We start from the raw sequence: 27,616 nt of genomic DNA, 5'->3' as shown, positions 1-27,616 counted from the left end.
CTCTTCACCTAGTTACTGCCAAAGACGAATCACCTTAGAACTCTGATGAAGACACGAAAGCTACATTTTATTCTTTTCATTTTTCGAGCAATCCATAGATAAGATGTTGGGTGTTCTTTAAAAAAATAACTATATTATACATATTGTCGCTGGATGCTATCTTGTGGCAAATGCTTGCTGACGAGAAAGCGTAAACTAGCACTTGTTTTGGTAATCAAACGCCTGATACTGAAGGGACAAATTTAAGGAAAAAAAAAGATTGAACAATTTTATACATAAGGACACAATGCCTGACTTAGGTAAAGTTCGATTTTCTGTTTTTAATTGCGGCTAATTAAATAATCCAACTATAAATCCAAAGAGTCACATAACTTATAACTTCTTTACAAACTCTTTAATAGTATTTTTATTCTTCTTCTAGGTAATTCCGTGATGCTGGGAAATTAAACTTCTTCTAACAACAATTGGGTATGTAATAAGCATTAGTAATATAAAGAAAGCCCTAACACAATGTCGCCCTGCAGAACGGTTAACATTTTTATAGATATGCTTAAAATCATCTGTATTCTTTTCTGTATTCAATTTTGTATAAAACTACAGGGCAACAAATATGTAATATGCAGACCCTTTCAACTTTGTTCTATAACACTTCAGACCGGTCATCACCGGAAGAAAAAGGGACCCATTAAATATGCTGTTTTTTCATAAAAATTACGTTCATGCAACACCCGGTACCCCCGAGAACGAGACGAAACATAGTACATTTTGATGCCATGTAAATATACAAGTTGTATAATACAACCTGATTCTACCTGCACCTCTCAGTGGAGAATAAATTCAGTTTTTTTCACGAGCGCACATTGAATGCAACCAGAGCGCATCCATTGAATCGAGGTTGTACACTTCGGTTTGATGATACCTAAACATGCCACCATCGTGACGATGAAAACGCGGAATCCTTGCCCCAGGCAAAAAGTTGCAGCTAGTACCCACTTTTAAACACATCATTCCGAGTTTTACGGACACTTGAGAGTAAGGATGTGTCCCATCCAGAATTATGAATACTCTATCATCTTATTATGCACTGTGTGCAGCTATTGGTACTGCTGCTGCTGCTGCCGTTTAGCACCGGTTGTTGTTGGATCTGTTCTAGGAGATAAACACCCAGGAGATATGATATATAATTTTGTGCCTGTTAAGTCGGCAACAGAGTATAACACAAATTGTATGACATAACTTAACAACATCAATCTTTCGATAAAGGTAAACTGAGTTAGATTTGTCACATGAGTTTTGACATTCTGCTTGGTTACTGAGATATAGCGAGAAACGCGCTGAGAAATTTTTAATTTTTTGCTTCAAATGACTGTCTGGGGATTCGCTCAAGTTATCTTGATGTATTAGATGTTTTACATTTCTTATAAAAGAAATGTATAGAATTCGCTCAAACTTTCAAGATTTTTTGCGAGGCCCGGAGGGCCGAGTCTTATATACCAATCGACTCAGCTCGACGATTTGGGACAATGTCTGTGTGTGTGTGTGTGTGTGTGTGTATGTAACGGACAAATTCTCATTCGTGTTTCTCAGCAATGGCTGAACCGATCTTATCCAAACCAATTTTAAATGAAAGAACTAAAAAACAGTATGAACGCTATTAATTTGTTTTTGATTCTGATGTTTAGTTTCCAAGATATGAATGTTTGAATGCGCAAAAATGGCGTTTTTTGCAGTTTTTTTGAATTATCTGCCGAAATTGACAATGTAGATTAACAATTTATATGTTTTTAGATAGCTTTAACGAATACCTTTCGAACAAGCTATAGATTGTTGAAATCGGACTATTATCAAAAGAGATATTTAACATTAAATGCGGACGAAAGATTTTTATCATTTCCCATTGCCAGAAATATAACCAAAAACATGTAATCTATTATTAACGCCAAAACGGCTTATTTTAGGTCAATAGTATCTTCGGAGAATTTAATGGAGGCAATATGCCCTTTCTTTTGGTATTGTGCTTTTGCTGATTAATCCCCCTATGAGTGAGATATTTTCACAAATTTTCTTGGAAGTGATTATATCGAAATGATGTCTTCAGCAAATTTGTAGCTCTTACTTTTGCAAATAACTTTACTAAAGACTTTAAATATCTATTTTGAATACTTTAAAAGTTATGGTTTGTTATTTATTGATTACTCTTTGTCACCTATTTATTGTTCAATATAGTAATAATCCATTGAAATAAGCCAAACATTATTTCGATAAAACGAATTTTGTATTTCATTTTACTATCTACAACCGCTAGAAATAATCACTGAACACTTCCAAGTTGTCTGGAAGGAACTTGATAACTTAGCAGTACAAAAATGTTCATTTGTGCGAACCTTCTGACTGCAATTTTTCTAACTTGTAACCATCGGATCGATCGGAAACATATCGGAAAATGAAAAGCGAAATAAATAACTCCAAGCAACGGCGTAGCCAAGAGAAGGTTTTGGGGTTTAACACCATACAACCCCCCCCCCCCCCCCCCAACAACACCAAAAAAAAATGGAATTTAAGTTGAAAATTTATTGATGCAGACTGATTTAATTCAATATTACAATAACAATTATCTGATCCGTAGATTGATAACCTATTGTTGTAAACATCATGAGGACTTTTGATAAATTGTCGGAATGGGGTCCTGATATGTAACTGATCTATTGGTTTGATTTCACAGTTGTCTAATAGCATAAATATCAAATTCCTGCCTTAAAACATTCCAATAGAAAATTCCAGAGTTCTGTAATCAATCATAATCCTCAGATTTCTTTTCAAATTGAGCTCGCTTTTGTAGAGATGTACTGTAATGAGGGTCTTTATTTAATAGAAAGCGAAGTTAAAATTGATTTAATGTCTATGAAACATAGAACTGCTCCCCAAAAAATGCATAACTTTCAACATTTGCTAAAAATGTTTTTGCCTTTCTCATTCACTCTAAAATTCGTCAATCAAATCCCGACCCGGAGAGCCGAGTGTCATATGCCAATCGACTGAGTTCCTCGAGATTGGAAAATGTCTGTGTGTGTATGTATGTGTGTATGTGGAAAAAAATGAGACCTCTGTTAATCAAAGATGGCTGAACCGATTTGCACAAAGTTAGTCTCACGTACAACCTTTCCATCGGCTGCTATTGAATTTTTTTATTGATTGGACTTCCGGTTCCGGAGTTACGAGTTGAAGAGTGCAATCACACAGCAAATTCCCATATAAACTGAAATGGAAATTTTTTAAAATCAAATTTGTATTTTTGATGCCAAATGACTTTAAAATGCATGAAACATTGAGATGTTTGACAAAAATTGACTTTTTTGGACTTTTTTACATACATTTTTGCTTTTCTCATATAGAAAGGTTATGCAATCACTCCAAAAATCGTCAATCATACCGGCCCGGAGGGAGTATGCAGTGAGGGGTTGCTACTTTAAAATTAAAACTAGTTTAAAATTTCCTAACAAGTTGAAAATTTTCGGCAGGACCTGGACCTCCCGGATCTTTCCCCATGATCCGCCGCTGGTTTCAAGCGATGTTTTAATATCACATAGTATCTCAAGATCGTGGCTGTCAATCTATTGTATGTATGTGCAAATCGTACTGAACATGTAATATTCATTTCCACCATTGTATTGAACATAACCAGCCATGGAATCGTAGTCTGGACAAATGAGACAAGCATAATTGCACCACTAGGTGCATTAAAACAGGTTTTTATTTTGGGAATGCGTCGAGTTGAGACGAAAACGTAATATAATTAATAACGAGGATAACACTTTCCGAATGTAGAGAGAAATTTATGAAAAATGACGATTTCCATTCGATTCTAGCAGGTTCTGATCGATTTTGATGAGCATTTGATATTTGTTGTATGACCAATTATATGTATAGGTCAAATGTTTAAAAACAGTAATTTACGGTCAAGATAGCATCATTTTGAAACCGCCAATTTCGGAGGTTTAGTATCTTCGATGAGTTTTACAAACGTTAAACAGCGCATCATTTGATAAAATAATTTTGACGGTATATCGTCCAAGAAGTATTTATGGTGAATTTTGTCAGGTTAATATACATGACTACAATAAAGTCTCAACAAATTCGCTAAAGACACGAACTCTGTTACTATTTTCCGAAAAATTAATTCTGCATAATTTTAAAACTTCAAAAATTACGATTTCGGAATTATGCCGTTTGGACAGTATGATCGATTTTCACCAAACCGAATTTCTGGCCGCTGATTTCAAGTAAGTAGAAACAAAGTCGTTCTACACTCGTTCAAAAGAAACTTCTTCGAATGCTGAATATTATAACACATTGAAACCCCGATTTTATCAGCCAAATATGAACATATGTTTGATGGGCTCTAGCAGACGAACAAGACTGAATTCGAGAAAATCTTTTCTTGAGCATGTTTTCCTTGTCATGAAGATATGCGAAATATGCGAAAATAAAAAGTTCATCATAATCAGAAATAGTTATCAGACTACATCAAGGGACGAGAAGAATATTTTAACAGCTTCAGTTTATTATAAAGAAAAAAAATTGTCCGATTTAGTCAATGTCCCCATTTTGTCAGCCTAAAATACACCATGAGACTGATAAAAATGGGTCTTTATTGTATGTATTATTCGCTGTGTCTCACATTAATAGGTACATTTCTTTTTTGGAGATTTTTTATTGCATCGAACTACAACAATTTTTAGGTAGTTTTCAAGGGGTTATTTTATAGACTTCTTCCAAAATTTGGTGAACCTATTCCAATTCGTATACCAATTAATTGGTATACTTATGGGTTTATATGTTGCAGATAGAGAAAATACTGAAATTTTCAGCTTTTTTCCTACACAATATTACGAAAGCTTATTAAACAATTTTTCCTAATAAGTTTGAGTAAATTATAATATATTTGAAATTTTTTAATGGTTTTATTTTTTAATTAACCATGATTTTTTAATAAATAGTGACCATCGCTTCACAACGTAGTCTATTTTTCATGGCTTGCTGTGAGCACGATCTCTCGAATTGCTGAACTGAAAATTATGGAATAGAAATTAATTTTTAGTATTCTTTGCGAACCCGCTGGTGCCCTAAGACGATTTCGCTAGATTTTCAGAGCACTGTGCACCCAGTGCATTAACGCAAGTGACGGAAGGTTATCGAAAAGTTTCGTGAAAATGAAAATTCCTGTAATGCTGATGATTTTCCCAAATGGTTCGTTTTCGTGAGGTTTTTATTTGTTCTTTGGCATTAGGATTAGCGATAATAATTCAAATCAAGGATACTACTGGGAAGTCACCTTTAGAAAAAGTCGATGCCGAAGTAAAATTTGAAACTATGCACGCATGCACTTCAGAGATAGCGTGATATCAGGAGCTGTGATTTCATTTCAACGCTTTTTTGTGAAAAGGGCGATACTTACAAATGTAAATATAGGGCTTTTTCATACATGCGAATGAGGGCTTTGAAACGCAATAAAATTAACCTGAAAATTTTGATTCGACGATATTGCTTTCTTAAACTACAACAAAAATACAACGGGCGAAACTGTATTTTTGTTTGTTTATTTAAAGTTTCGCCCTTCACGCTCCATGCAAACAAACAGGGCGATACTTTTTTTGCTAGCAGTTTAGAGGCGAAACTGTTATTTTCGTATTTTTTTAGGATTATCAAGCTGATACCAGCTGTAAATAGTAACAATGATCTCTATTGAAAAAACACGGACGAAATCGGTGGTGCAGAACGGTAGTTATTGTAAAAAAACGTACGGGCGATACTTCAATGCTGACAGGTGGGACCGAAAAAATAAACAATCGCCAAAGGAGCGATACTATCATTTTGTCAATTTCAATAGCAAAAACAAATTTTAATTTAATAATTTCAAATACTTTATGAAGTTTTGGGTTTCCATCACTGAATCATGCAATCTAGGATGTCAAAAAACACAATAGTTCTTAAATAGGAAATAAAACCAAGTGTGGAAATATTCACTGTTGATTTTCTTTGAATGGTATCACTGCTAGTATCGCCCTTTTCAAGAAAAAGCGTTGATTTCTTAGTTCTCAGTCGCGTTGGAAATGTAAGTAAAGTATAAACTTCAAATCGATTCAAAAAAAAATTCGATTTTTTTGGCTAAGTACAATATATAACCCCTTTAGGAAAATTCAGTTTTCCCACCACAATATAGATATTTTATTAACAGAGCATTAACAATAATTCGTTGGTATGTCTATTTTATGGGCCAATTTTTCGCTTTCCCATTGATTTGGTTTGAGATTTCTAGCACTGATGTTGTCCTATGCTGATTTGAGCGATTTTCTGAGTCCTGCCACTATCCCATCTAGTATGTGTTATCAAAAACATCGCGAAGCATCAAGTTCTAAATGTTCTCAAACGATATAATATCCGAGGAGTGATAAGAGTTATAAGAAATGTCTCATCACACTGTTAGGTGGATTAAAAACGTTTTTATGTGTAAAACTATCTGCGAACACACAATAGCATAATCATTTCTGAAACAAAAATACTCGAATTGTGATAAAAATGCAGTTTAAGTTTTAAACTGGAAGTATAGCATATTTGGCAACACTGTAACCAAAATAACTATTTTTGCTAGATTCCCTGACTCATTTCCTTCAAAATACATCTCAACCTCAACTATTGTTTTTTCTCGCAATGTGCTATATGGCGCATGTCATAAGATGTCATAAGATAGCACAACAGCGACGAAGTCGTAACATATTAAGAGTGAATTACCACTTGGACCGAGTGAACAAAACATGACGTCTTGAGTAGAGCAATGTAAAATTTACCATTGGTTACTGACATCCAAGTCATGTTTCTAATGTGAAGATTTTTATATATTTTTTATATTTAGATATATTTTTTATTTTTAATATTTAGATATATTTTTAGCGTTATAGAGAAGTGTCTAACTAGAAAATGATATTTAATTTTCTAAAATGGCGTTGCTAGCAGCCCATTTTGAAAGCAACCATAATGTTAGGCTGATAAGGAATTTGTCGTCATTTACCCGTTCACCTCGTTCCGTTATAGATAATTTGGCTGAACGCAGACGTTGGCATCTTGGAACTTAACATGGCATCTGACATCGATTTCCATTATTTACTCGCCAAACCCATTTCAAAAAAGATCCAGCTTTGAATAGTAATATTTAGCTAAGAATATGATAAATTAACAACTTCATACTGAGCTGGACGAATGAAATCATGTAGAATATGATTGAAATGATGCGGTAATCAAACTATTTTGACGTAGGACTACGTCTTTGTTTTCGATATGGGGGTCACTTTGTAAATTCTACAAAAATGGTATGTAACGAAAAGTGGTCCAATTTTAAATGCATATAGTTCAGCCATCTCACGGTAAATTTTCAATTTTTTTGCACATATCGCTCCGAAATATTCCTAAGAATATATTCCAATAGATAAACCCAAAGATTTTTGATATCATGGCATTAAAAATTTAAATAATGTACAACCTAGTCAAACTATCGCGCATGTACACACAGAAGATAGCGCTTCCCAAGTCCGGCACGACAGATTTGTGTACCTAGCGCGCTACACTTCCATGAATGACGTCATCATCGACTATTTAAAGAACGGACTGAGCTTGTCCAACACGCGACTGAGCTTGTCCGTTCAAACACTATGCTTTCTTTTGTGTTGTGCTCGTTTCCAGCACAATTTTATGTACAATCCCGAACACAATCATTCGTACACAAAATCGCTTGTACATTCGAGCTCCATTTGCAAATTCGGCTAACATAGTGTCGTGGTACTAGTTGTCTCTTCCGCTCTACTCATCATCATCAGCGTTGACTCATTTTGCTTTGTGCGCAATGTTTGAGGCAAATGAGTAGGATTTTTTTGTTATTTTTTGATCACAGATTCTTTTTCACAGATGGCAAATTTTTGGCCATAATGGCGAAATATAACTAGAAAGCTTGGTCTATTCATGAAATGTGATTATATTGCCAAAAATTTGATTTTTATTCGCCGGTCCGGGGTTTTTTTACCACACACAATCGAAAAGTTTTTACATTTTTTAAAAGCTGATCTCGTGCTATAAAGATATTAGTTCGGTCACGGTTTTCTGCCTTCTTTCTTCAGATCTTCTCAAATAAGTTTAATCGGATTCGATCACCTACTACAAATGAAATGACCTGATAATGGTTTGGTTCAATATGTAACATTCGATGTTGATTGGTTATGCTTCAACTATACGTAAGAAATATATATGATTTATTATTACTCTAAATGTACTAAGGAAATAAATATTTTACATAAGGTAGTATAGTCCTACATCTACAGTTCGTGCAACCCCATAGGGCTGTAGTTTTTTTAATGAAGAATTTAATCAATTAGTCATTTTGAACCTAACGTGGACAATAGACATTTTTCAGCACCGCACTTTTTGAGTTCCTTTTGTGGTTAAAATGCATGTGCAATATTTGGGAGCGGTAAGTTGCTTCTCGAGTTTGCGCGTTGCGTTCAAAGTTTGTATGGGATTTTATATGGGGAAATCAATTATTTTGCATTTACGTTAAAAAAGATCGCTATTTCGCTCAGTGTGCAAAACCAGATCTATAGCCGAACTATAGCTCAAACCTTGGTTAACAACTTTGTCGAAGGCAGTAACCAGCTACGAGTTTTCAAAAAAAAAATGTTATAACAATTTTAAAACTTTTGTATATATTATAATGTATCATTCCAACAACATTTTGTAATTTTTTCATGCAAAGATAGCGGCAAGCGACTCGGTGATGGAGCTTTTTATAAAACGTCCCTTGCAAAAAAAAAACGATTTTCGGTGTTAACTGCCATTCAAAAACTACATAACCGATTTATTTCAATATTTGCATACACTGCCGCTAGAAGCATAACTGTCCCATGTGTAGAAGGATTCCCATAGCACATGGGACAGTTATGCTTCTAGCGGCAGTACACATTATATGTAAAAAATGCCTAACCCCTACGTTGAGTTTTCGAGATAAATCTTTTATGGTGGGTTTTTTACTCATTTGAAAACTTAAAACATAAAACATAAAACATAAAACATAAAACATAAAACATAAAACATAAAACATAAAACATAAAACATAAAACATAAAACATAAAACATAAAACATAAAACATAAAACATAAAACATAAAACATAAAACATAAAACATAAAACATAAAACATAAAACATAAAACATAAAACATAAAACATAAAACATAAAACATAAAACATAAAACATAAAACATAAAACATAAAACATAAAACATAAAACATAAAACATAAAACATAAAACATAAAACATAAAACATAAAACATAAAACATAAAACATAAAACATAAAACATAAAACATAAAACATAAAACATAAAACATAAAACATAAAACATAAAACATAAAACATAAAACATAAAACATAAAACATAAAACATAAAACATAAAACATAAAACATAAAACATAAAACATAAAACATAAAACATAAAACATAAAACATAAAACATAAAACATAAAACATAAAACATAAAACATAAAACATAAAACATAAAACATAAAACATAAAACATAAAACATAAAACATAAAACATAAAACATAAAACATAAAACATAAAACATAAAACATAAAACATAAAACATAAAACATAAAACATAAAACATAAAACATAAAACATAAAACATAAAACATAAAACATAAAACATAAAACATAAAACATAAAACATAAAACATAAAACATAAAACATAAAACATAAAACATAAAACATAAAACATAAAACATAAAACATAAAACATAAAACATAAAACATAAAACATAAAACATAAAACATAAAACATAAAACATAAAACATAAAACATAAAACATAAAACATAAAACATAAAACATAAAACATAAAACATAAAACATAAAACATAAAACATAAAACATAAAACATAAAACATAAAACATAAAACATAAAACATAAAACATAAAACATAAAACATAAAACATAAAACATAAAACATAAAACATACAATTTAGTTATAGGTTTTGTACCCTTAGCGGCAAATGTGGTATAAGTCAAGTTTTAGTGGTGAAAAAATAGTTTTTACCTAAATTAACATATTATTGCATATTCCATTGACATGCCAATCCAAACCAAGTTTCGATTTACCTAATTCTTATCAGCTCAATTATAACTCGTTTTCTTACGGGACAGGACTAAGAATTTGCTCAGAAACACGAATAGTTGAAGTAGCGTCAGCCACTTAGTCATGCCACTAAGTTAGTATCGGCTTCTGATGACACGAAATCGAAACGTAAATTCCGGAACAAAATTCCCTAGATGTGTTTTTGTATGAATAGTATTTCGGGATTAAATTTTAACGTTGTACTTAAAATTTAACGGCGGTTTTCGAGTATCTAGGACAATCAACGATGGACCATTACTCTACGACAAATCCTGGATACTTTTCAGGAATCAAACTTGCGGCCTCACCGCCTGTTTGTGAATTTCAACGCACATTATTTGAGCTTTGCTTCGAAATCAAGCGTCAGAATCAGAGTCAAAAATAGTCGCTCTTTTTCGAAGGCTGAAAATGAACCTGTTGAGAATCGTGATGCATATATAAAATGTTCATTAAAAATCATTCAATTTTCATTCCATGAATTTGAATATTTGTTACTCTGGTCAGAATAGCCTAGAACACATTCACAACTAGTTTGTGGAGTTAGATGGATTGAATCAGGGCGATACACTTATTAATTTGATGTTGAACGTGGCGCTAGAAGCTGCGATACGAATAATGGGCGCACAAAGAACCGGAATAAGCGATACGTGAGCTCACATGCTTTTTAGCTTCACGGATGACGTTGATCGCAGAGCAGTGGAAGCAAATTTTGTACCTTTTTAGCAGAGAGGCTGCGAGAGTCGGACTGACTATATACTCTGACAAGTTAAAGTACATGGTAGATGGTACAGAACGAGGCATCTGAACGGTTTTGGTTCCAAGGTGTAAACAGAAGGCTACGGCACGCAGCTGTCAACGAGTTCGTATATCTAGTAACTTAGTGGTGACGTGATAACGGTGTATGAAGGTGGTCATCGAAGGATAGCCAATCTCCTCGCGAGTACTCGGTGTGTTTGAGAGGAGATGAATTTTGCGCTCAATACTTGGTGACACAATGTGTTCTAACTACCGTTATGTTGAACAGACTTCGAATTCAAGGCAGATCCCACAGTTGTTGGCAGTTTTCAATTGAAGAATATGCGGCTGACGGACGATGAGACCGGACAACGGCTGCCTAGGGTCCAGCAACTTGGTAATCTGAAATAAATTTATTCCGAACACCCGGATAAATACCGTGTTCCTTTTCAGGATTTTCAGCCGTCTTCCTTTAGAGTAGTGGATTTTTGGACCAAAATTCCGCGACACAGTACATCCAGTGGCAAAAGCTTACTTATGTGTCGAGTATCCTGCTGGAACGCCCTACCACTAAACATAGAAGCAAAACCCAGTATGGCATCGTTCAAAAATGCTCTCAAACTTCTTGCTTAATCATTTCATTTCGACTTGCAATTAGTTACATGCTTTTTTGTTTTGCTTTTTGTTTTTTAAACTAGTTTTTTTTTCTCTTTTTTGTAACTTTATTTGAATCTTATGTATTTACAGCTATCCAAGTAACTTCCTTGACCGAATTCGAAGTCTGTACTAACAGATTTTCGTGCTCAATAAAATAACAAAATAACAAAATTACCAAAATACTTCAAAACTCTGAATGAAACTTATCCGATTAGATTCCTGAAACAATAAGTTTTACTTTACTTGGTTCAAATTATTTATATAGGGAGGATGGTAGCAATCGTCGACGCAAGAGGTGCAAATTTTTCGCTGTCAATTATATCGGGATTACATTTTGAGAAAACATTTAAAAATAGTGAATCAAAATGTTAATGTTTCTAAAGTATGAGTGAATTTCATTCATTTTGCTGCGGTTTTAATGTGAGAATAAATTAAAATTCGGGTCAGGCGCGCAGAAAGTGCTGTAGTACCGAATCCGCAAAAGATGTTAAAGTTGGCGGACAAAATGTAGGTCCTGGATGTTGTAAATTCCCATTCAGAAGAACAAACTTCTTTTGTTATTTTTCGGTTTCTATATTCCTACAATGGTGGAGTCGAATGACAAATCCGATCAACAAAGATGTTGATCGGCAGTATGAGCCCGCCTCACGACCATCGGCAGCAGAGGCGACACTCCTCGTACGTCCTGATCATCGCTGCCAGGAACTAAATATCTATCCATGTGTGAATATCAGTTTCATTCTGCTCCAGCAGATTTTATGCCAATGTTACCCCGGAAGAGTTGGATGTCGCATTTATATCCGGTGAGCTCGTCCTGATTATTTTGACCTAATCTGCTAGTTTGCATATCAATAATATTTATTCATTGAGCAGTTTTTTTAGTTATTTATATTTCTAGCGTAGATACCGTCATTAACGTAGCGTGATCTGCATTATTAGATTAGCTGTTCTAAATTGAAGCTGAGTCCTCCGTATGTCATTTGTCTGTTTGTGGCGTTCCGGTCCAGCGCGAGAAATATCAATGCCTCATTCGAGAGGGTTTCGAAGAAATTTTCCTAGATTTCAATGCTGTCAACGAGTCCTGTGCTCGAGTGGGGCGATACGGACAGGGGATTGCGGTGTCTACTCTTTTTGCGGTTTGGTGTCCTTATTCGGGTTCATTGGCTGACATGAAAGCTGCTTTGTACTTGTATCTTGGAAGTTTTGCTTCAGTGTAAAGCAGTATCTATAAAGGATATCGAGGTTTCTGTTTTCACGATCCTGTATTGCTTGTCGCTTGATGATGTATCTAATTGCGTTAGACTCTTTATGTTTTATGTTTCATTTCAGAGAGCGAGTAAAGGCGCTATAACCTAGGCGCATTAGCCAGGACAGGTCTAAATACCTCTGTCCCATCCCAGGAAAGAAGACCAAAGGAATGACATTAACCCTCTTAGCAAAGTCACTCCCACCGATTTATCAAACTCCCATTAAATTGAAACGGTTGTGTACGGTTGTCCACGTTTCTTCCTTATTCAAGGTTCAAAATAATCCGTTGATTAAATGTTCATTAAATGAATAATGTGATTGCCGTATAATTTTGAATCATCTTTATCTTGTACGCTGCAGAGTTGGCCTGGCCGCTTTGATGCTTGTGTCATATTCAATATGCGCCACAAACATTAATAATGACAAGAAAAATTGTGGGCGAACGTCTGCAATTTTCCAGGATCCCTACATGTATTGGCTGTGTATGTGTAGACTAGACTAGACTAGACTTGGTTCAAATTATTTATATAGCATTGAGAATTTTTACCCTATTTTCGTATCTTTTTCCCAGTGCTCATTGATTTGCCATACAAACATGATTAGAGTTTGCTATGATCGCATCAGCAATCAGAACTGCATGCAGGAAATTATTCTTTCCCAACTGATCACATGACCAAAACATTGTGTGTCCGCTTTTTGAAGCTAGCGTCAATCCGGCACTAGCTTAGTCCTGTCACTAAGTTAGTGTCGGATTTTGATGAGACGAAGTCGAAACAAAAATTCCATAACTAATTCTCAAAAAAAACCTAACTAAATATCTTCTTACTCTGAATATTCGTGCTCGGAGACTAACCAACCCACCACATCAATCATATTCATTTCGTGATCACATTGCCTGCTTGTGGCGAATCGTAGACCTATACCTGTCCTTCAATCCGTGATACTTATGGAAGCGTTGCTGGGCCTTCCTTAAAGTAAGTATCGTATCAACATTCCCTATCCTATTCTATCCTAAGTACCAGTGAAGACGGTCGTGGCCGGTAATGACAATTTTCATGCTACTGATTTATTGGACGCGAAAGATATAATGCTCATTCCCGAACATTGATCTTGCAAGCAAGATCAGTTAAAGTGAGCAACATTATAATCGTTAGTATACAATCTAACAGAGTAGCACCAGAGAATACATATTTTGTATCATCCTCCCTATACATAAATCAAAATATGGCTTTAACGTTTGAATAATGGAATACAACCCGATAAATAATTCATTTTCCACCTTCAGTCAGCTCGTTGTGTAGCGATACTTATCATATTAAGCTTTGCTACCATAACATATTTTGGCAACAGATACCGACAGTGAGAAGCAGCTTGAGGGGAGCAGCAGACAATCGCATGTGCGCGTGGGCAATCCGAACGAATTTGTCTGGCATCACTACGAGCCTCTTTTTTCGACAACGTGTAGACACGATACAAGGGATAATAATGTAGGCGGCACTCATGTCTTGCTGGGGGTGGGAGCAGGTAACCTTTTTCATCATGTTTATGAGCATTGATTGTATGATAAGGTGATTTAAGAAGACAACTCCCACTGAGTTTGGACGCATTATGTTTGTTGCCATTCTCATAAAATATGTTTTAGGTACTGTTCGAATCAGAATGGTTTTGGTCAAATGAAAGGTGTAATATCCATAATAAAGTTGAATATCATTTGAATCCGAATTTTGAAATTTCGTTTGTGCGTAAATTCGAATCATTAAAATTTGTGCATGAAGGACACAATACCTAACTTAAAATTAATTTGTATTTTTGTGATTCGACTTCGTCTCGTCAGTAACGACCACCAACTTGGGGCCAAGTTAGACGATGTATCTAAATTATTACCCAAATTAGCACTAGTTAGACTCTATATGCAAACAGTCACACGACATATATGACGTTATGAAATGTGCGGTTCGATCTCATCTTATCAGACCGTCATTTTGATAACATTCGGTTGTGCTCTTATGATTAGACACGCATCGTTTGAATGTGTTTGTTGCGCGAATGAACTCAAAATAACCGCCCTACAAACTTCGATTTGCGTAGGAATGCTGTTGTTTGCGGAAACGAAAATAAACACCGAACGAGGCTGCTTACGCTGAACGCAAGCCAAGAGATAAGGTCCCGTTTTGGTGTGAATCATTGATTGCCAGTGTGGATAGCAAAATACGGTCACTAATAAGCTCAGATACTATCGAACGAAATAATTATCAGCTACCTGAGCTCCAATCTTCACCAGCAACCAACGGCAAGCTATTACGACCTGTTCTCTTGGACTCTGTCTAAATCCGTCCGTTCGGTATTTTCAGACTGGTTCGCTAAATTATTTACGTCACCGGCCGGTCGGCTGTGTGCCAACTGACAACCTTTCTTGCAGGCATCACCGGCAGACCATGGGAAATCAATATCGGCACCCCCGGCAATGGATAAATGTTGGCAAGTTGTCGACAAGAGCGTGTAAAATAGCCAAACCCCGCCCACCAATTACCGGGCGGCAACCCGTCGTACCGCAGCGTCATCGCACCTTGACCTAGTGCAGATTGACTGATTGACGGACCGACACAGGGAAGGGCAATAATTTCCTGACCGCTAACTATGTTGCTTCTGATGAGTAGCTATGCTGTGCCGTAGGACTTATGATCTTACCACACCAAGCCGGAGAGCTTCTTGTTCGGTTTTAATCTTCTTCCATGTCGAACCAGGCGTTCCAGGGTCTAGACCTAGTTGCATTGAGACCGCCACTAAACGGTTAGCTTGAACGGAAGGAAGAGGATTATGTAGACTAGCTCGTTGATAAATAATTAATGTGTATGAATCAACAGTTGGGCCGGTACTTGGTTCGGTACATTGTACGCTGCAACGGAGAGAACGGAGACTGCTGTTTCCAACTGGGGGCTCGTCAGGTTCAGGCAGTTGGTTTTTATTTTCCTGTTCTGCAGTACGGCAAAGAAAAACTCAGAGGCAACATTCGGTACGTGCCATGGGGCGGTAAATTGGTATGGGAATAGTGGCCCATATTCTTCGTTCCGGTAGTGGATTCTGAGCGTCGGCAGAAATGTACGGGGGAGTCATTACACATGATTAGGTAAACCGATAAAAGATAATATAGGCAGTTTACCGAACAGGACATTGTTTTCCGGTATTTAAACAAGTGTATAGGCAATATACACGCGAATGGAGGTCTTAGCGGGATGTACGTAACATATTACACAGGTATTCTATCATTTAATTCCACTATGTTTATAGTTAAATGCACTTGCACTTCACTATTCAACAGATATCAGTATTTTTCTGACGTAAAGTAGTTCTCGAGATATTTTAAATTTTGTTTTGACAACACAATTATTTTGTTTTACTACAACTTTATTATCTATCAACAACAATAGGTCCATAAAATTTCCTGTAACTTTCACTTTGACATCAAGGCGATATTGAAAACCATTTGAAAGCTACATGAAAACAACCAAAATATGATTTAAATTTAATCATCAGTCCCTATGGTTGGATAATATTTTGATTGTTTTTGTGTAGCTTTCAAATAGTAAAAAACGGTTTTGTTTCCTGAAAATAAAATTTTTAACAAAGAAAAAATGACTTAATGATTTTTTAAGTGTATATATTTTTCGTGCAAAAGTATTCATTTCCTGTAACTCGTTCTCAGATAGTTTTGTTGCATAAAGTGATTTTTTTTGTTCCGAAAGGCTACATGTAAAAACTTTTACGCCCTTTAAACATATTGCTATTAAGTCAAAAGAATGTTATTGACTGACGAAAATGTCCCGTGCCAGTGAAACGTGAACTGGTTCATGGTCCCTAGTGTGCTAGTCACGATTTACCATTCGCGTTTGTGAAATATTTCACGTAATCATGCATTATCCTTGTATTCGTGAACTGGTTCATGATTCCTAGTACAATAGTCACGACCGACAATTCGTGTACGTAAAATATTTCAGAAAATCATGAAATATTATTCATGGCTTCTTGAACTGGTTCATGATTCCTAGTACTTGACCTTGGATCTATCTTGCGTACTTGGGACATTTAGAAGATATCCCTAATCATTTTCAATGCAACATGGTCATGAAATTTTCACGGGAACTATTGCACCAAACCTACAGAACTATTTCACCAAACCTACAGTATTATTAATTATCTCTCATTACCATAAATCATACTATTCGTGACCAAAAAATATCAAAAATCTTAAATAAGATCCTGAAATCATGAACGTAAATCACTCTACTCGTGACTTAAATATCACGTGAATAGAAATTATGAAATTGGTGATAAAGATCCTGAAATCATGAATATAAATCACGAAACTCACACGAAAATTGTGACTAGTATCCTGAAATCATAACTAAAATACCACGAAATAGACACTACGAAAATCGTGACTAAGATCCTGCAATCATGAACATAAATCACGCTACTCTGAAAAAAATCGGATACCAAACTCATAAAATATCACGTTAACTTAATGAGAAACACACAAAAATCGCGAATAGGCTCCTGCAATCATTAACATCGTTTAACTGTCGTCTATGTACTCCCAAATTGTGAACAAGGATCACAAAAAAACCAAACATGTCTAGGAATCAACCGCAGTAACTCTACCAAACATTCGAATGTAACGCCATGTATATAATCGACGCGAACTAGTTTTTTAGAAACTCAAATAGTTTCATGAATACGAGGTTTATTATTCATAATTCCAGCAACTTGGTCACGGTTTTTTAAATCCTTCAGTTCACGAAATCGTGATCTTGTTTCCATGAATTTATGAACGGATTTTTTTTCGTGAAAAGAGCGTAATTTTTTTCTCTTCGAGGCAATTGTTCTCTGGACTCTCCGGAAATGGGTGGAATTTTTCGCTCGGGTGCTGTCAGTTCAATCGAAGATGCGTACTCCGCGAGCGTGTTGTGCGGTTTTACGAAACACATGCTTATCGTGGAAAAAAGTTTACGGTATACACCTTTCGAGACGAAAACGTACCCGTGCAGGATCCTGGCATCCCTAAGCGTGGAGCAGATGACCGGTAGCGGCTGTCGGGCAGCGGCTGTCCGGCGAAGACAATGACGAAGAAGAAGAAAGAAGCGTTGAAAAAGCTGTTCGACAACAAGGACGGAACGAGTTTACATTACGCAAGCCGAAAATATCACTGCTCCCATATCAAATTCACCGAACCCTCAAAAGGGAGGACATCACCTGTCGGAAGAAGATTCGGTCCCCCGAGTGCACGGGCGAGCAGATAGCGATCGTGAAATCGCTGTGCCGCGGAACTACCGCGGGACGTTGTTCGTGCTGGACGACGAAAGTTACTTTCCGCTCTCGAGGACCCACATTCCAGGAAATAACAACTACTATTCCAGCGACAAGTCGGCCACATCCCCCGAAGTAAAATATAAGTTTAAGAATAAATTTGAAAAAAAGTTATGCTGTACATCATCATATCGGACAGAGGGATTTCAAATCCGTGGTTCAAGCCGAGCGGTTTGGCCATCAATCAACAAGTGTACCAGGAGGAGTGTCTTGATAAAATTCTTCTGCCGTTCTTAAAGGAGCATCATACGGATGGGTAGTACGTCTTCTGGCCGGACAAGGCGTCTTCCCATTACGCCAAGAAGACGTTGGAGTACCTTGAACAGAGAAAGCCGAACGTGCCGAAAGAAAGGAACCCGACCAACTTGCCCCAGTTCTGTCCCATTTTTCGGTACCCTCAGTGCCCTAGTGTACAAAAGTAATTAGAGGGCCAAGGATACGAAGCAGTTGACCACCAGGATCTGGAATTGCATCCGGAAGATGGACGTCAGTGTCATTCAGTGCTCTTGTGAGAGCATCGCGACTAAGTTGCTTCTTACGGCCGACCAGGGCCCCTTCTCCAATATTCATTGATGCTTTTGATGAAGAATAAAAATTATGTTTTTAATAAAAAGTATTGAATTCGTTGAAATTTGTTTTTGTTCTTTAACTACATGACTAAAAAAATTCTCTTATGTTTTCCATTGGCGGAATAAAAAGCATCATTCAATACCTCTAGTTTAAAATGCTGCGGAGAAATTAATTTCCATTCCATGTTCAAGAAAATTGGAATTATCATTCCTGATGTGTTGTAGAATTGTGAAAAAATAGTATAGAATATGAATTGAACCAATTTTTTTGCGGGTTTATGCCATCGCGGCATCGCTGTAACAGAGTGTTCCGCTTTCCACATGAGCGAATTGTCTGCCAAATCATGGATTTTTTTTGAAAACTTAGACATCGTGTGCTTTCTAACTTGCTCAGGGACCTCGAATTCATGACGAACTGTGAAGAATGCTACCGGAAATCAGTTTTCACAATCTGCTGCAACGCGGTTTTGTCAACAACTGTACACACTTAATTTTTTCTGCCGAATCTTTGCATCTCTTGCCGAAATCTCAACAGCTGAAAACTCAGCTAACATTTTTTTTGCTGAGATGGCAGCAAAAGTGTCATTTGACAGCTGAGACTCGGAAAATATTTCGATGAAAATCTATAAACACTTTGCTGAGGTATCAGTTTGCAAATTTGCTGACAACACGGCTGTTGGGAAATTGCCAAGCTGAATTGAGTGTGTGTAAAGCTTCCGCGCATGTCATTTCCCCACTATATTCTGGCGCTCATCGCATTTGGATTTTGTACATGTGTAGTCAATCGTTTTTTTTGTACCTTGCACAAATGTCGTTGAGAAACTCTAAGCTTGCTCATATGACCTTATCCCTCGCTTTTCTAAACTTTATTCCTTCAATTCCTTGGTCTTTCAACTTGTTAAGAAATTTTAAACTAGTTTCAATTTTAAAGTAGCAACCCCTCACTGGATACTCCTACCTATGCCTAAAAAGGTAAAAAAAAATCACGGCCTTTCGGGCCAGGAATAGATTGACGATTTTTAGAGTGGTTGCATAACCTTTCTATATGAGAAAGGCAAAAAGGTGCCAAAGTTAAAAAAAGTCAATTTTCGCCAAATTTTTTTTTCGAGATTACCTGCAATATCGACGTTTCATGCATTTTGAAGACATTTGGCATCAAAAATACAAATTCGATTTGGAAATTTTCCGCTACTCCCCCCTTTTAAAATTTTTCATTTAAGTTTATATGGCAATTTGCTGTGTGGTCGCACTCTTCAACCCGTAATTCCGGAACCAGTCCAATCAACAAAAAATTCAATAGCAGCCGATGGGAAGGTGTACCTTTCATTTGAGACCATGTTTGTGCAAATCGGTCCAGCCATCTCTGAGAAACAGAGGTGACATTTTTTTCTACATATACACAGACATTTTCCTATCTCGACGAACTGAGTCGAATGGCATATGACATTCGTCCTTCCGGGCCGGGATTAGGTTGACGATTTTTGGAGTTTTTTTTTTAATTTCGATTATAGAGGTTTTAACCTTAACGTCATTCGCCTCTTCGGGTTAGAAAAATCTCTTATGAAAATTTCTAACCCTATGTGCGGGGTTGGGGCTCGAACCCAAGTGCGCTGCGTACAAGGCAAACGATTTACCAACTACGCTACGCCTACCCCCGATTTTCAGAGTGATTGCATAACCTTTCTATATGAGAAAGGCAAAAACTTAATTTATTGAGAACATCAACCAACTAACGAATAGCAAGAATACTTTCATTCAATAGGCCGCCGTTGGGAACTAAATTTCTTTAAGGAATAAATATTTCCGGCGATACCAGTCGATGTATGTATACAAATCTACTGCAGAGCCATGCTAGTTGTTGAATCATCATGAATAGGCCATAATTTTTTAATATAATTCCGCCATTTTGAATTTCTAATTCACGACGCAATTCAAGTTTCGTTTCCTTGGATTATATTCCTATTTAAATACGCATGCTTTTAAATGCTAAATCGTCGTGAAAATAACACCATATTGGGATGCAAATTGGAGACGAATAACAATTTTTAATCTCTAGCAAACTTTTTGATATCAAAAATACCCTTGTTTCATGATTTTTTCCATTAAAACGTTATTGAATGCCAGTAGTATAGCTCGCCATATCAGATTTCAAATGACGGCAGGCATCAATTTGCGATCTTTTGACATATTTCTTATATTAAAAATGTCCATGTCGCGTAATTCGAGATGACAGAATATCTTGAATATACCGTCATCTTAGATTTTGATCTGCTATCTTAGATATAAAAATAGCGGAGGCTATTAAATTTCCTTTTACTTTCGATTTTTGGGCAGTTTCCCATACCAAACCTACCCATATTGCAAACTTCCTGATGATAAATCATTATGAAAATGTCGCAATTTTGAGTTAAGGAACGCCTTTTACGACAACGAACATAATTTATTTGAACAGAAAGATGTCTGAAGACATTTTTTCAATTACCGAAAAGATACCCTATATTATACCCAAAAGAAATTTGTTTAGAATTCGTAATAAAAATACTAGCAGCACTAGCTTAGCCGATAAATATCAATACACAACGAATACACAACCGCAATACAACCGAAGTTCGCTTTCGTTATTCTCGTGTTTCCTTCCCATACTCGTGCACCGGTAAACGAAAATCAAAACCAAACCGCGGTGCTGTGTCAACGAAACTCGGTTTGGTTTTCGTGTCTCGTTGAAACACAACCAGCGGTAAGACCGCACACAAACGTAAAGAAAACACAAACATGTGTGGAGATTTGGTTTACCGTACCGGTACTCAACCGGTTTTTTTCCACCTCTGCGTTTTAGTAAGGAAGGATCGGAATGTTTGAAATTTCTAGGCTTACAGCTACGTCTAATTCCAAGGATTGGAGATTTGACGTCGAATTTTAATATTTTCTATAGTTAGGTTATGTTTTTCTGAAAAAGTTTTAGATTAGAAATGAAATGGTAAATCTTTATCAGATTCCCTAGATGCTTTTACTATTTCTGCAATATGCTCCTTGAACCAAATTTCTAATGTTCTTTTGGTTTGTCCAATATAAACTTTATCGTACTGTGAACATGATATTTGGTATACCCCCGACTTTCTATCGGATCCTTTGAGGATCCTAGTATTAATTTGAGTTGGTAGTTTCGATTTCTGAAAACTAGGTCTATACCAAAGTTTTGATAAGAATGGTTTGAAGTAGTTGGTACAATTCTTTTAATATTTGTGGGTTTCTTATATATTTCGAAAGTCAAGGACTCTCCCTCTCTTTTTACAAGCACATCCCAGAAGGGCAATTTGTTATCTTTCTCGTCTTCATGTATAAAATTAATATTTTTATGGATGTTGTTAATGTTAATCTAAATACCAGGTATCTGTTTAATAGTGAAGTGCAAATGCATTTTACTATAAACAAGCATAGTCGAATTAAATGGTAGAAAAACATATATGAAGTAAACATCGTATGATTTTAGAACCTAACGACGTATTCAGGGTATCATCTATACCAGCGGTTCTCAACCTTTTTTGCTCCGCGGACCCCTTCGAAATCACCTTAGGTCATCGCGGACCCCTTCGAATTTATCCTGGGCGGTCGCGAACCCCACGGACCCGAGGTTGAGAATCGCTGATCTAAACAATACAATACAATACGTGTACAATTTTTGTTTATAAGGAACGTGTGCTAATTTTGTTTACGCCTTTTACTCCATTTCTAGTAAAACTTATACAATGTAAACATTACTTTTTGAACTAATTTCATACACCATTTAAAAAAACCTAATGGAAAAAAAACTACAGCACTTTAAAAGTGCACTGATAATATAAATTCGTAAATATTATGAAATTGAACCTGAAATACACGAATTCATTCGTCGTTTTCTGCAACGAAGTATTTTTGTGCATTGTAAATAGTAGGTTTCGTTCATTTCATGAACAAGAATGGCCGCTTGGTGAACGAAAGCTTTCGTAAATTTAACTTATTTGGTATACACTGCACGAATGTTATTGTTGATATCAACATTATTTTTCGTGAATGAAACGAAATGTTTTGTTTATTTCAATAAACGTTTGTGTATATTACGACCGATTTCGTTGGTTTCACGAATTCATTTCGTTCATCTTAGAAAAGTTTTCGTATTTAATAGCATATTATTTTTACATTGCTCCAGCAGAGAAAAACTCAAACTTCTTCATACAAAACCAACGAGCAGTTCGCGATGGCTCAACTGGATCCGTACTGCTCCGGATTATAGATCAACTAGAAACGAAAGAGATTCAGGAAATCTTCCTGAAACCGGAGGACACGGATACGGTTACTAAATAGTCAGAGCGAGATCGTCGTGATGATCAACAATTATTGACCCATATTCTACCTCTCCTTTGACGTTGACGGTTTGACGAATGATGCTCGTAAATATTACGAAGATTTTCGTTTGCCTAATGAAGTCGTTTCGTAATAAGCCAACGAAAGTCGTTTCGTGGTTTTCACGAAAAACTCGTAATAAAAAAATAAAAGTGCTTCAATTGAACTACGAATGATTCTTCTTATGTACGAAAAAATTCGCATATTTTATGAAAATTGTCTGTACGAATCTAATTCGCAGCGATTTACGAATATATTCTATCAGCGTGGTGCAATTTGATTTCGTACACCCTTTATTTCATCATTTTACAGTTGTTCAACAAATAGTGCGGCCGTTCCTAATAAGACCAAAATGAGAAGACAAAAGGTAAAAGCTGCCGGGAAGCTCTAAGCTTGCCATATGACCCTATTCAACGCTTTTCTAAACATTCTTCCTTCAACTCCTTGCTCTCCCTTCAGTACTATGACTCTTAATGTTGAAAAATATTTAACACCTTCCAGTGCCTTGTTAAATAAATGTCGTAACAACATATTATCATAAAAATATCCAAAATAACCTTTAAAGCTGCAATTTTGTGAAAATTTTCGTGCGGTTTTAATAATTTAATTGATAGCACTAGTTTACAGCATTTCTGAACTAAATAAGCTAGTGGCCATTTTCATTGTAAAATCGTGTGCATTCAGCACAGAAAATGAGGTCCAAAAAATTACAGTAGAACAGTTTTCGAGTTACAGTGAAGAAACGAGTTTTACCTTTAAAATTAAAAGTACTTTTAGCAAAATCCAAATATCTTCGGTTGTAGTGCATCGATATGAAATATTATTATGTTGAATTAAAGGTAAGGCACTTTCGATCGTTAGAACATTTTGTTTTAGTGCGACTACTGGTTCTGACGTTATTTACGAATCTATTGAACTTTTTCTTAATTTTTCGAAAATGAAAATAAGCACTTGTTAGTTTGAATCCGATGAAAATTGCGAAAGTTATTAAATTTTTTGTAAAATGGCAATTGTTGTGTTTCTCTGGGTCAACTTATTGAACCGTCTCGGTTCCAATTTTTTCTAGGGCTTGTTTAATAAAACCTGAGTGACTCTCTGTCAGAATTCTGTTACAAGTAAATGGAAGAATTTTGAATGAATTTAAAGTGGGGTAATATTCGAACTCGTTTATCCAAATGATTAAACACTTCTGATAAAAATAATTTTAGGCTCATTTTTTTCAAAAAATGACGAAAAATTAAGAAAGAGTTCAATAGATTCGTAAATGACGTCAGAACCAGTATTCGCTTTAAAACAAAATATCCTAACGAACGAAAGTGCATTCAATTACCTTTAGTTCAGCATAATAATATTTCATATCGATACACTACAACCAAAGTTATTTGAACTTTACTGCACGTACTTTTAATTTTAAAGGTAAAATTCATTTTTTCACTGTAACTCGAAAACTGTTCTACCGTAAATTTTTTGGTCTTCATTTTCGGATTCAGCACGCGATTTTACATCAGAAACGGTGTCCGAATATTGAAGTTCAAATTTTTATTTTTATTTGTAAACTAGTGTAATTATAGCAATAAACAAAAACAGCAGTTTGACTGGAAGTGTTGTTGCCATTAAAAATCACATTACCTCGCTATTCGATACAGCAATGACGACAACGAAAAATAATGTCTATAGCACGCTGAAAACGGTAACGTCAGAGCTATCAGCTGAACTGCGCACCATGAATGATGAAATAAACCAGCTTAATCAACTGTCTCTGGACACAGCGGCTAGTATTACTATGACGTCAAACCCGACGCTGGGGATTGATATTCTTGACGAGCTTAAGTCTCTGTCAGCGAACATATCCACCAGTCAAAACTTCACAAATTCTGCGCTAACTATTGATATCCTCGACGAACTTAAGGCGCTTTCATCAAACATAACGGCAAGTCAAAACGCTACATCATCGCTTGATTCATGCCCCAGTTTGGAAGCCGAATTAAATAACGACAAAAATATCGATAACTCAGGTTGGCGCTTTCTGGGTACAAGGAAAGTATGGAAAGCAGACTGGAGCGATTACGATGCACGCAAATTAAGAAACCTGAACCAGCAAAAACAGGCCGAAAAGGCTAGAAGACGTAAAAAAAGATCGAGGCGAAATAATAATAATAACGTTAATGAAAAAAACAAAAGCACCACAAATTTTCCTCGACCTGATCAAGAGCAAGCAGCGCGCCACTCACGACAGCCAGTTAATAGTAACCATACGAGTAATACCAATCGCAGAATCACATTTAGGGCCGGCAACACCCACTATAACAAAAACCATACGAGTAGTCACTACAACAATAGTTTCCTGCCACCGGATAGAGTGCTTCTTGCGGCTGCAAAAGATCATTTCTCAGGACCCCCCACGAACTATAGGCCAACAATTCAGTTTCAAAGAGGACCGACATTGAATCCCTATCCAGTGGATGATTTACCACGGTCGACGATGCAAATGCACCCAACATCGGAGCGCTTGTCAACAGTTTTGTGTAAGGCCTGCCATTCTCAACATTCGTGTTTTCGACGACATTGACGCATTCCCTAGAAGAAGGAAATGACGAGGACACCGCAGTTTGCCAAGATTCGACGCCATTTGAACGACAACAAAAAGAGGTAATCTCGATTCCTCAAGTAGAGTCGTCAGTAGAAATTTTAATTTACTGTCAAAATTTTAATAGAATGAAAAGTGCATCGAAAATGAATGAAATTCACAAGAATATTTTAAGTAGCTCCTATACAATTATTTTGGCTACAGAAACTAGTTGGGACGAAAGTGTTAGAAGTGAAGAAGTTTTCGGGAACAGCTACAATGTGTTTAGAGCTGACCGAGACATTCATATGTCTGAAAAGAAGTCAGGAGGGGGAGTTTTAATAGCAATTACATCAAAATTTAATGCAGAAATCATTACTACAAGGAAATTTAAAGAATTTGAGCATGTGTGGGTTAAAACCCATCTGGCAGGTGAAACACATATATTTGCCTCTGTGTACTTCCCTCCAAATAATGCCCGCAAAGATACATTTGAAAAGTTTTTTCTTATTGCCGAAGACATTATAACCAAGCTCCCCCCAGAGGTAAAAGTTCATATTTATGGTGACTTCAATCAACGAAGCATTGACTTCTTTCCAGACACTGAAAATGAAAGCATTCTACTTCCAGTCGTTGGGGATAACGAAACTCTGCAGGCCATATTTGACAAAACTGCAAGTTTAGGACTTAACCAAATTAATCATGTTAGAAATCAGCAAAACTGTTATTTAGATTTATTATTCACAAACATTCTTGAAGACTTCTGTGTCACCGAATCATTAACTCCACTATGGAAAAATGAAGCGTTTCATACAGCAATAGAGTTTTCTGTATTTGTACATGATAACAAAAGACCCGATGACTGCGAGTACGAAGAGGCCTTTCAATTTCAATTGGCAAATTTTGACAACATAAAACAAAGACTAAGCAGTATAGATTGGCAAACGTTGTTTAGAAATGAAACAAGTATCGAAAATTCAGTAGACATCTTTTACACAAAATTGTTTGATATAATAGTTGAACAAGTACCACTGAAAAAAATTAGGCGACAAGGCAACACAAAATATCCAGTTTGGTATAACGAGCAAATTAAAAATTTAAAAAATCGTAAGCAAAAGGCCCACAAAAAGTATAAAAAAATCATAAATGAAAGGAACTTATTTAACTATTTGGACATTTGCGATCAACTAAACCTATCCATTAAAATAGCATTTGAAGAGTATAACTCAAAAACCGAACTTCAAATAAAATCTTGCCCAAAAAATTTCTTTAATCATGTTAAAAATAATTTAAAATCGGAAAACTTCCCTTCAAAAATGAAACTTAAAGAAAATGTCGGTGTCAACGCGGAACAAATCTGCAATCTTTTCGCAACCTTCTTTCAAGACATCTATACCACATTTTCTGAAGAAGATCGTGATCGCGAATATTTCGGTTTCTTCCCAGAATTCACCACAGACATTGGCGTCAATCATGTCAGTGTGCAAGAAATTATGGAGGCTCTAAACAAACTAGATGCCTCCAAAGGTTCTGGACCTGACGGGATCCCACCCGTATTTATGAAGAACTTAGCGTTGGAACTCACAGCTCCTCTGTTTTGGCTTTTTAACATGTCGCTTGAATCTGGCATTTTCCCCAATTTATGGAAAAGCTCGTACCTGGTACCCATTTTTAAAAGTGGCAAAAAATCTGACATATGTAACTACCGTGGAATTGCCATTATGTCATGTATGCCTAAACTCTTTGAAGCAATCGTTAACGAAAAACTATTCAATCAAATCAAAAACAGAATTACTAACATGCAGCATGGGTTCTTCAAAGGACGTTCAACTAATACAAATTTACTAGAATTCGTTAACTACTCATTGATTGCAATGGAG

General features: G+C 35.9%; 2 protein-coding genes across 6 annotated transcripts in view; both read left to right on the top strand.

The window, feature by feature from the left end:
• Window positions 1–27,616, top strand: part of LOC131693720 (NADH-ubiquinone oxidoreductase 49 kDa subunit-like) — a 366,118-nt gene that overhangs the window by 13,374 nt on the left and 325,128 nt on the right. The window lies entirely within an intron of this gene.
• Window positions 1–27,616, top strand: part of LOC131693718 (rap guanine nucleotide exchange factor 4-like) — a 352,448-nt gene that overhangs the window by 74,553 nt on the left and 250,279 nt on the right. For 3 of the 5 annotated variants that reach the window (XM_058981803.1, XM_058981802.1, XM_058981801.1), the window contains exon 2: window positions 422–468. The exons of the other annotated variants lie outside the window; for them this stretch is intronic. The gene's annotated coding sequence lies outside the window, so the exon portion shown is untranslated. The remainder of the gene's footprint in view (window positions 1–421; window positions 469–27,616) is intronic. 5 annotated transcript variants of the gene reach the window in all.

This window comes from Topomyia yanbarensis, chromosome 3 (assembly GCF_030247195.1).
Source record: "Topomyia yanbarensis strain Yona2022 chromosome 3, ASM3024719v1, whole genome shotgun sequence".
NCBI lineage: Eukaryota > Metazoa > Arthropoda > Insecta > Diptera > Culicidae > Topomyia > Topomyia yanbarensis.
The sequence above is the reverse complement of the archived record's forward strand: the minus strand, read 5'-3'. Positions and strand labels throughout refer to the sequence as shown.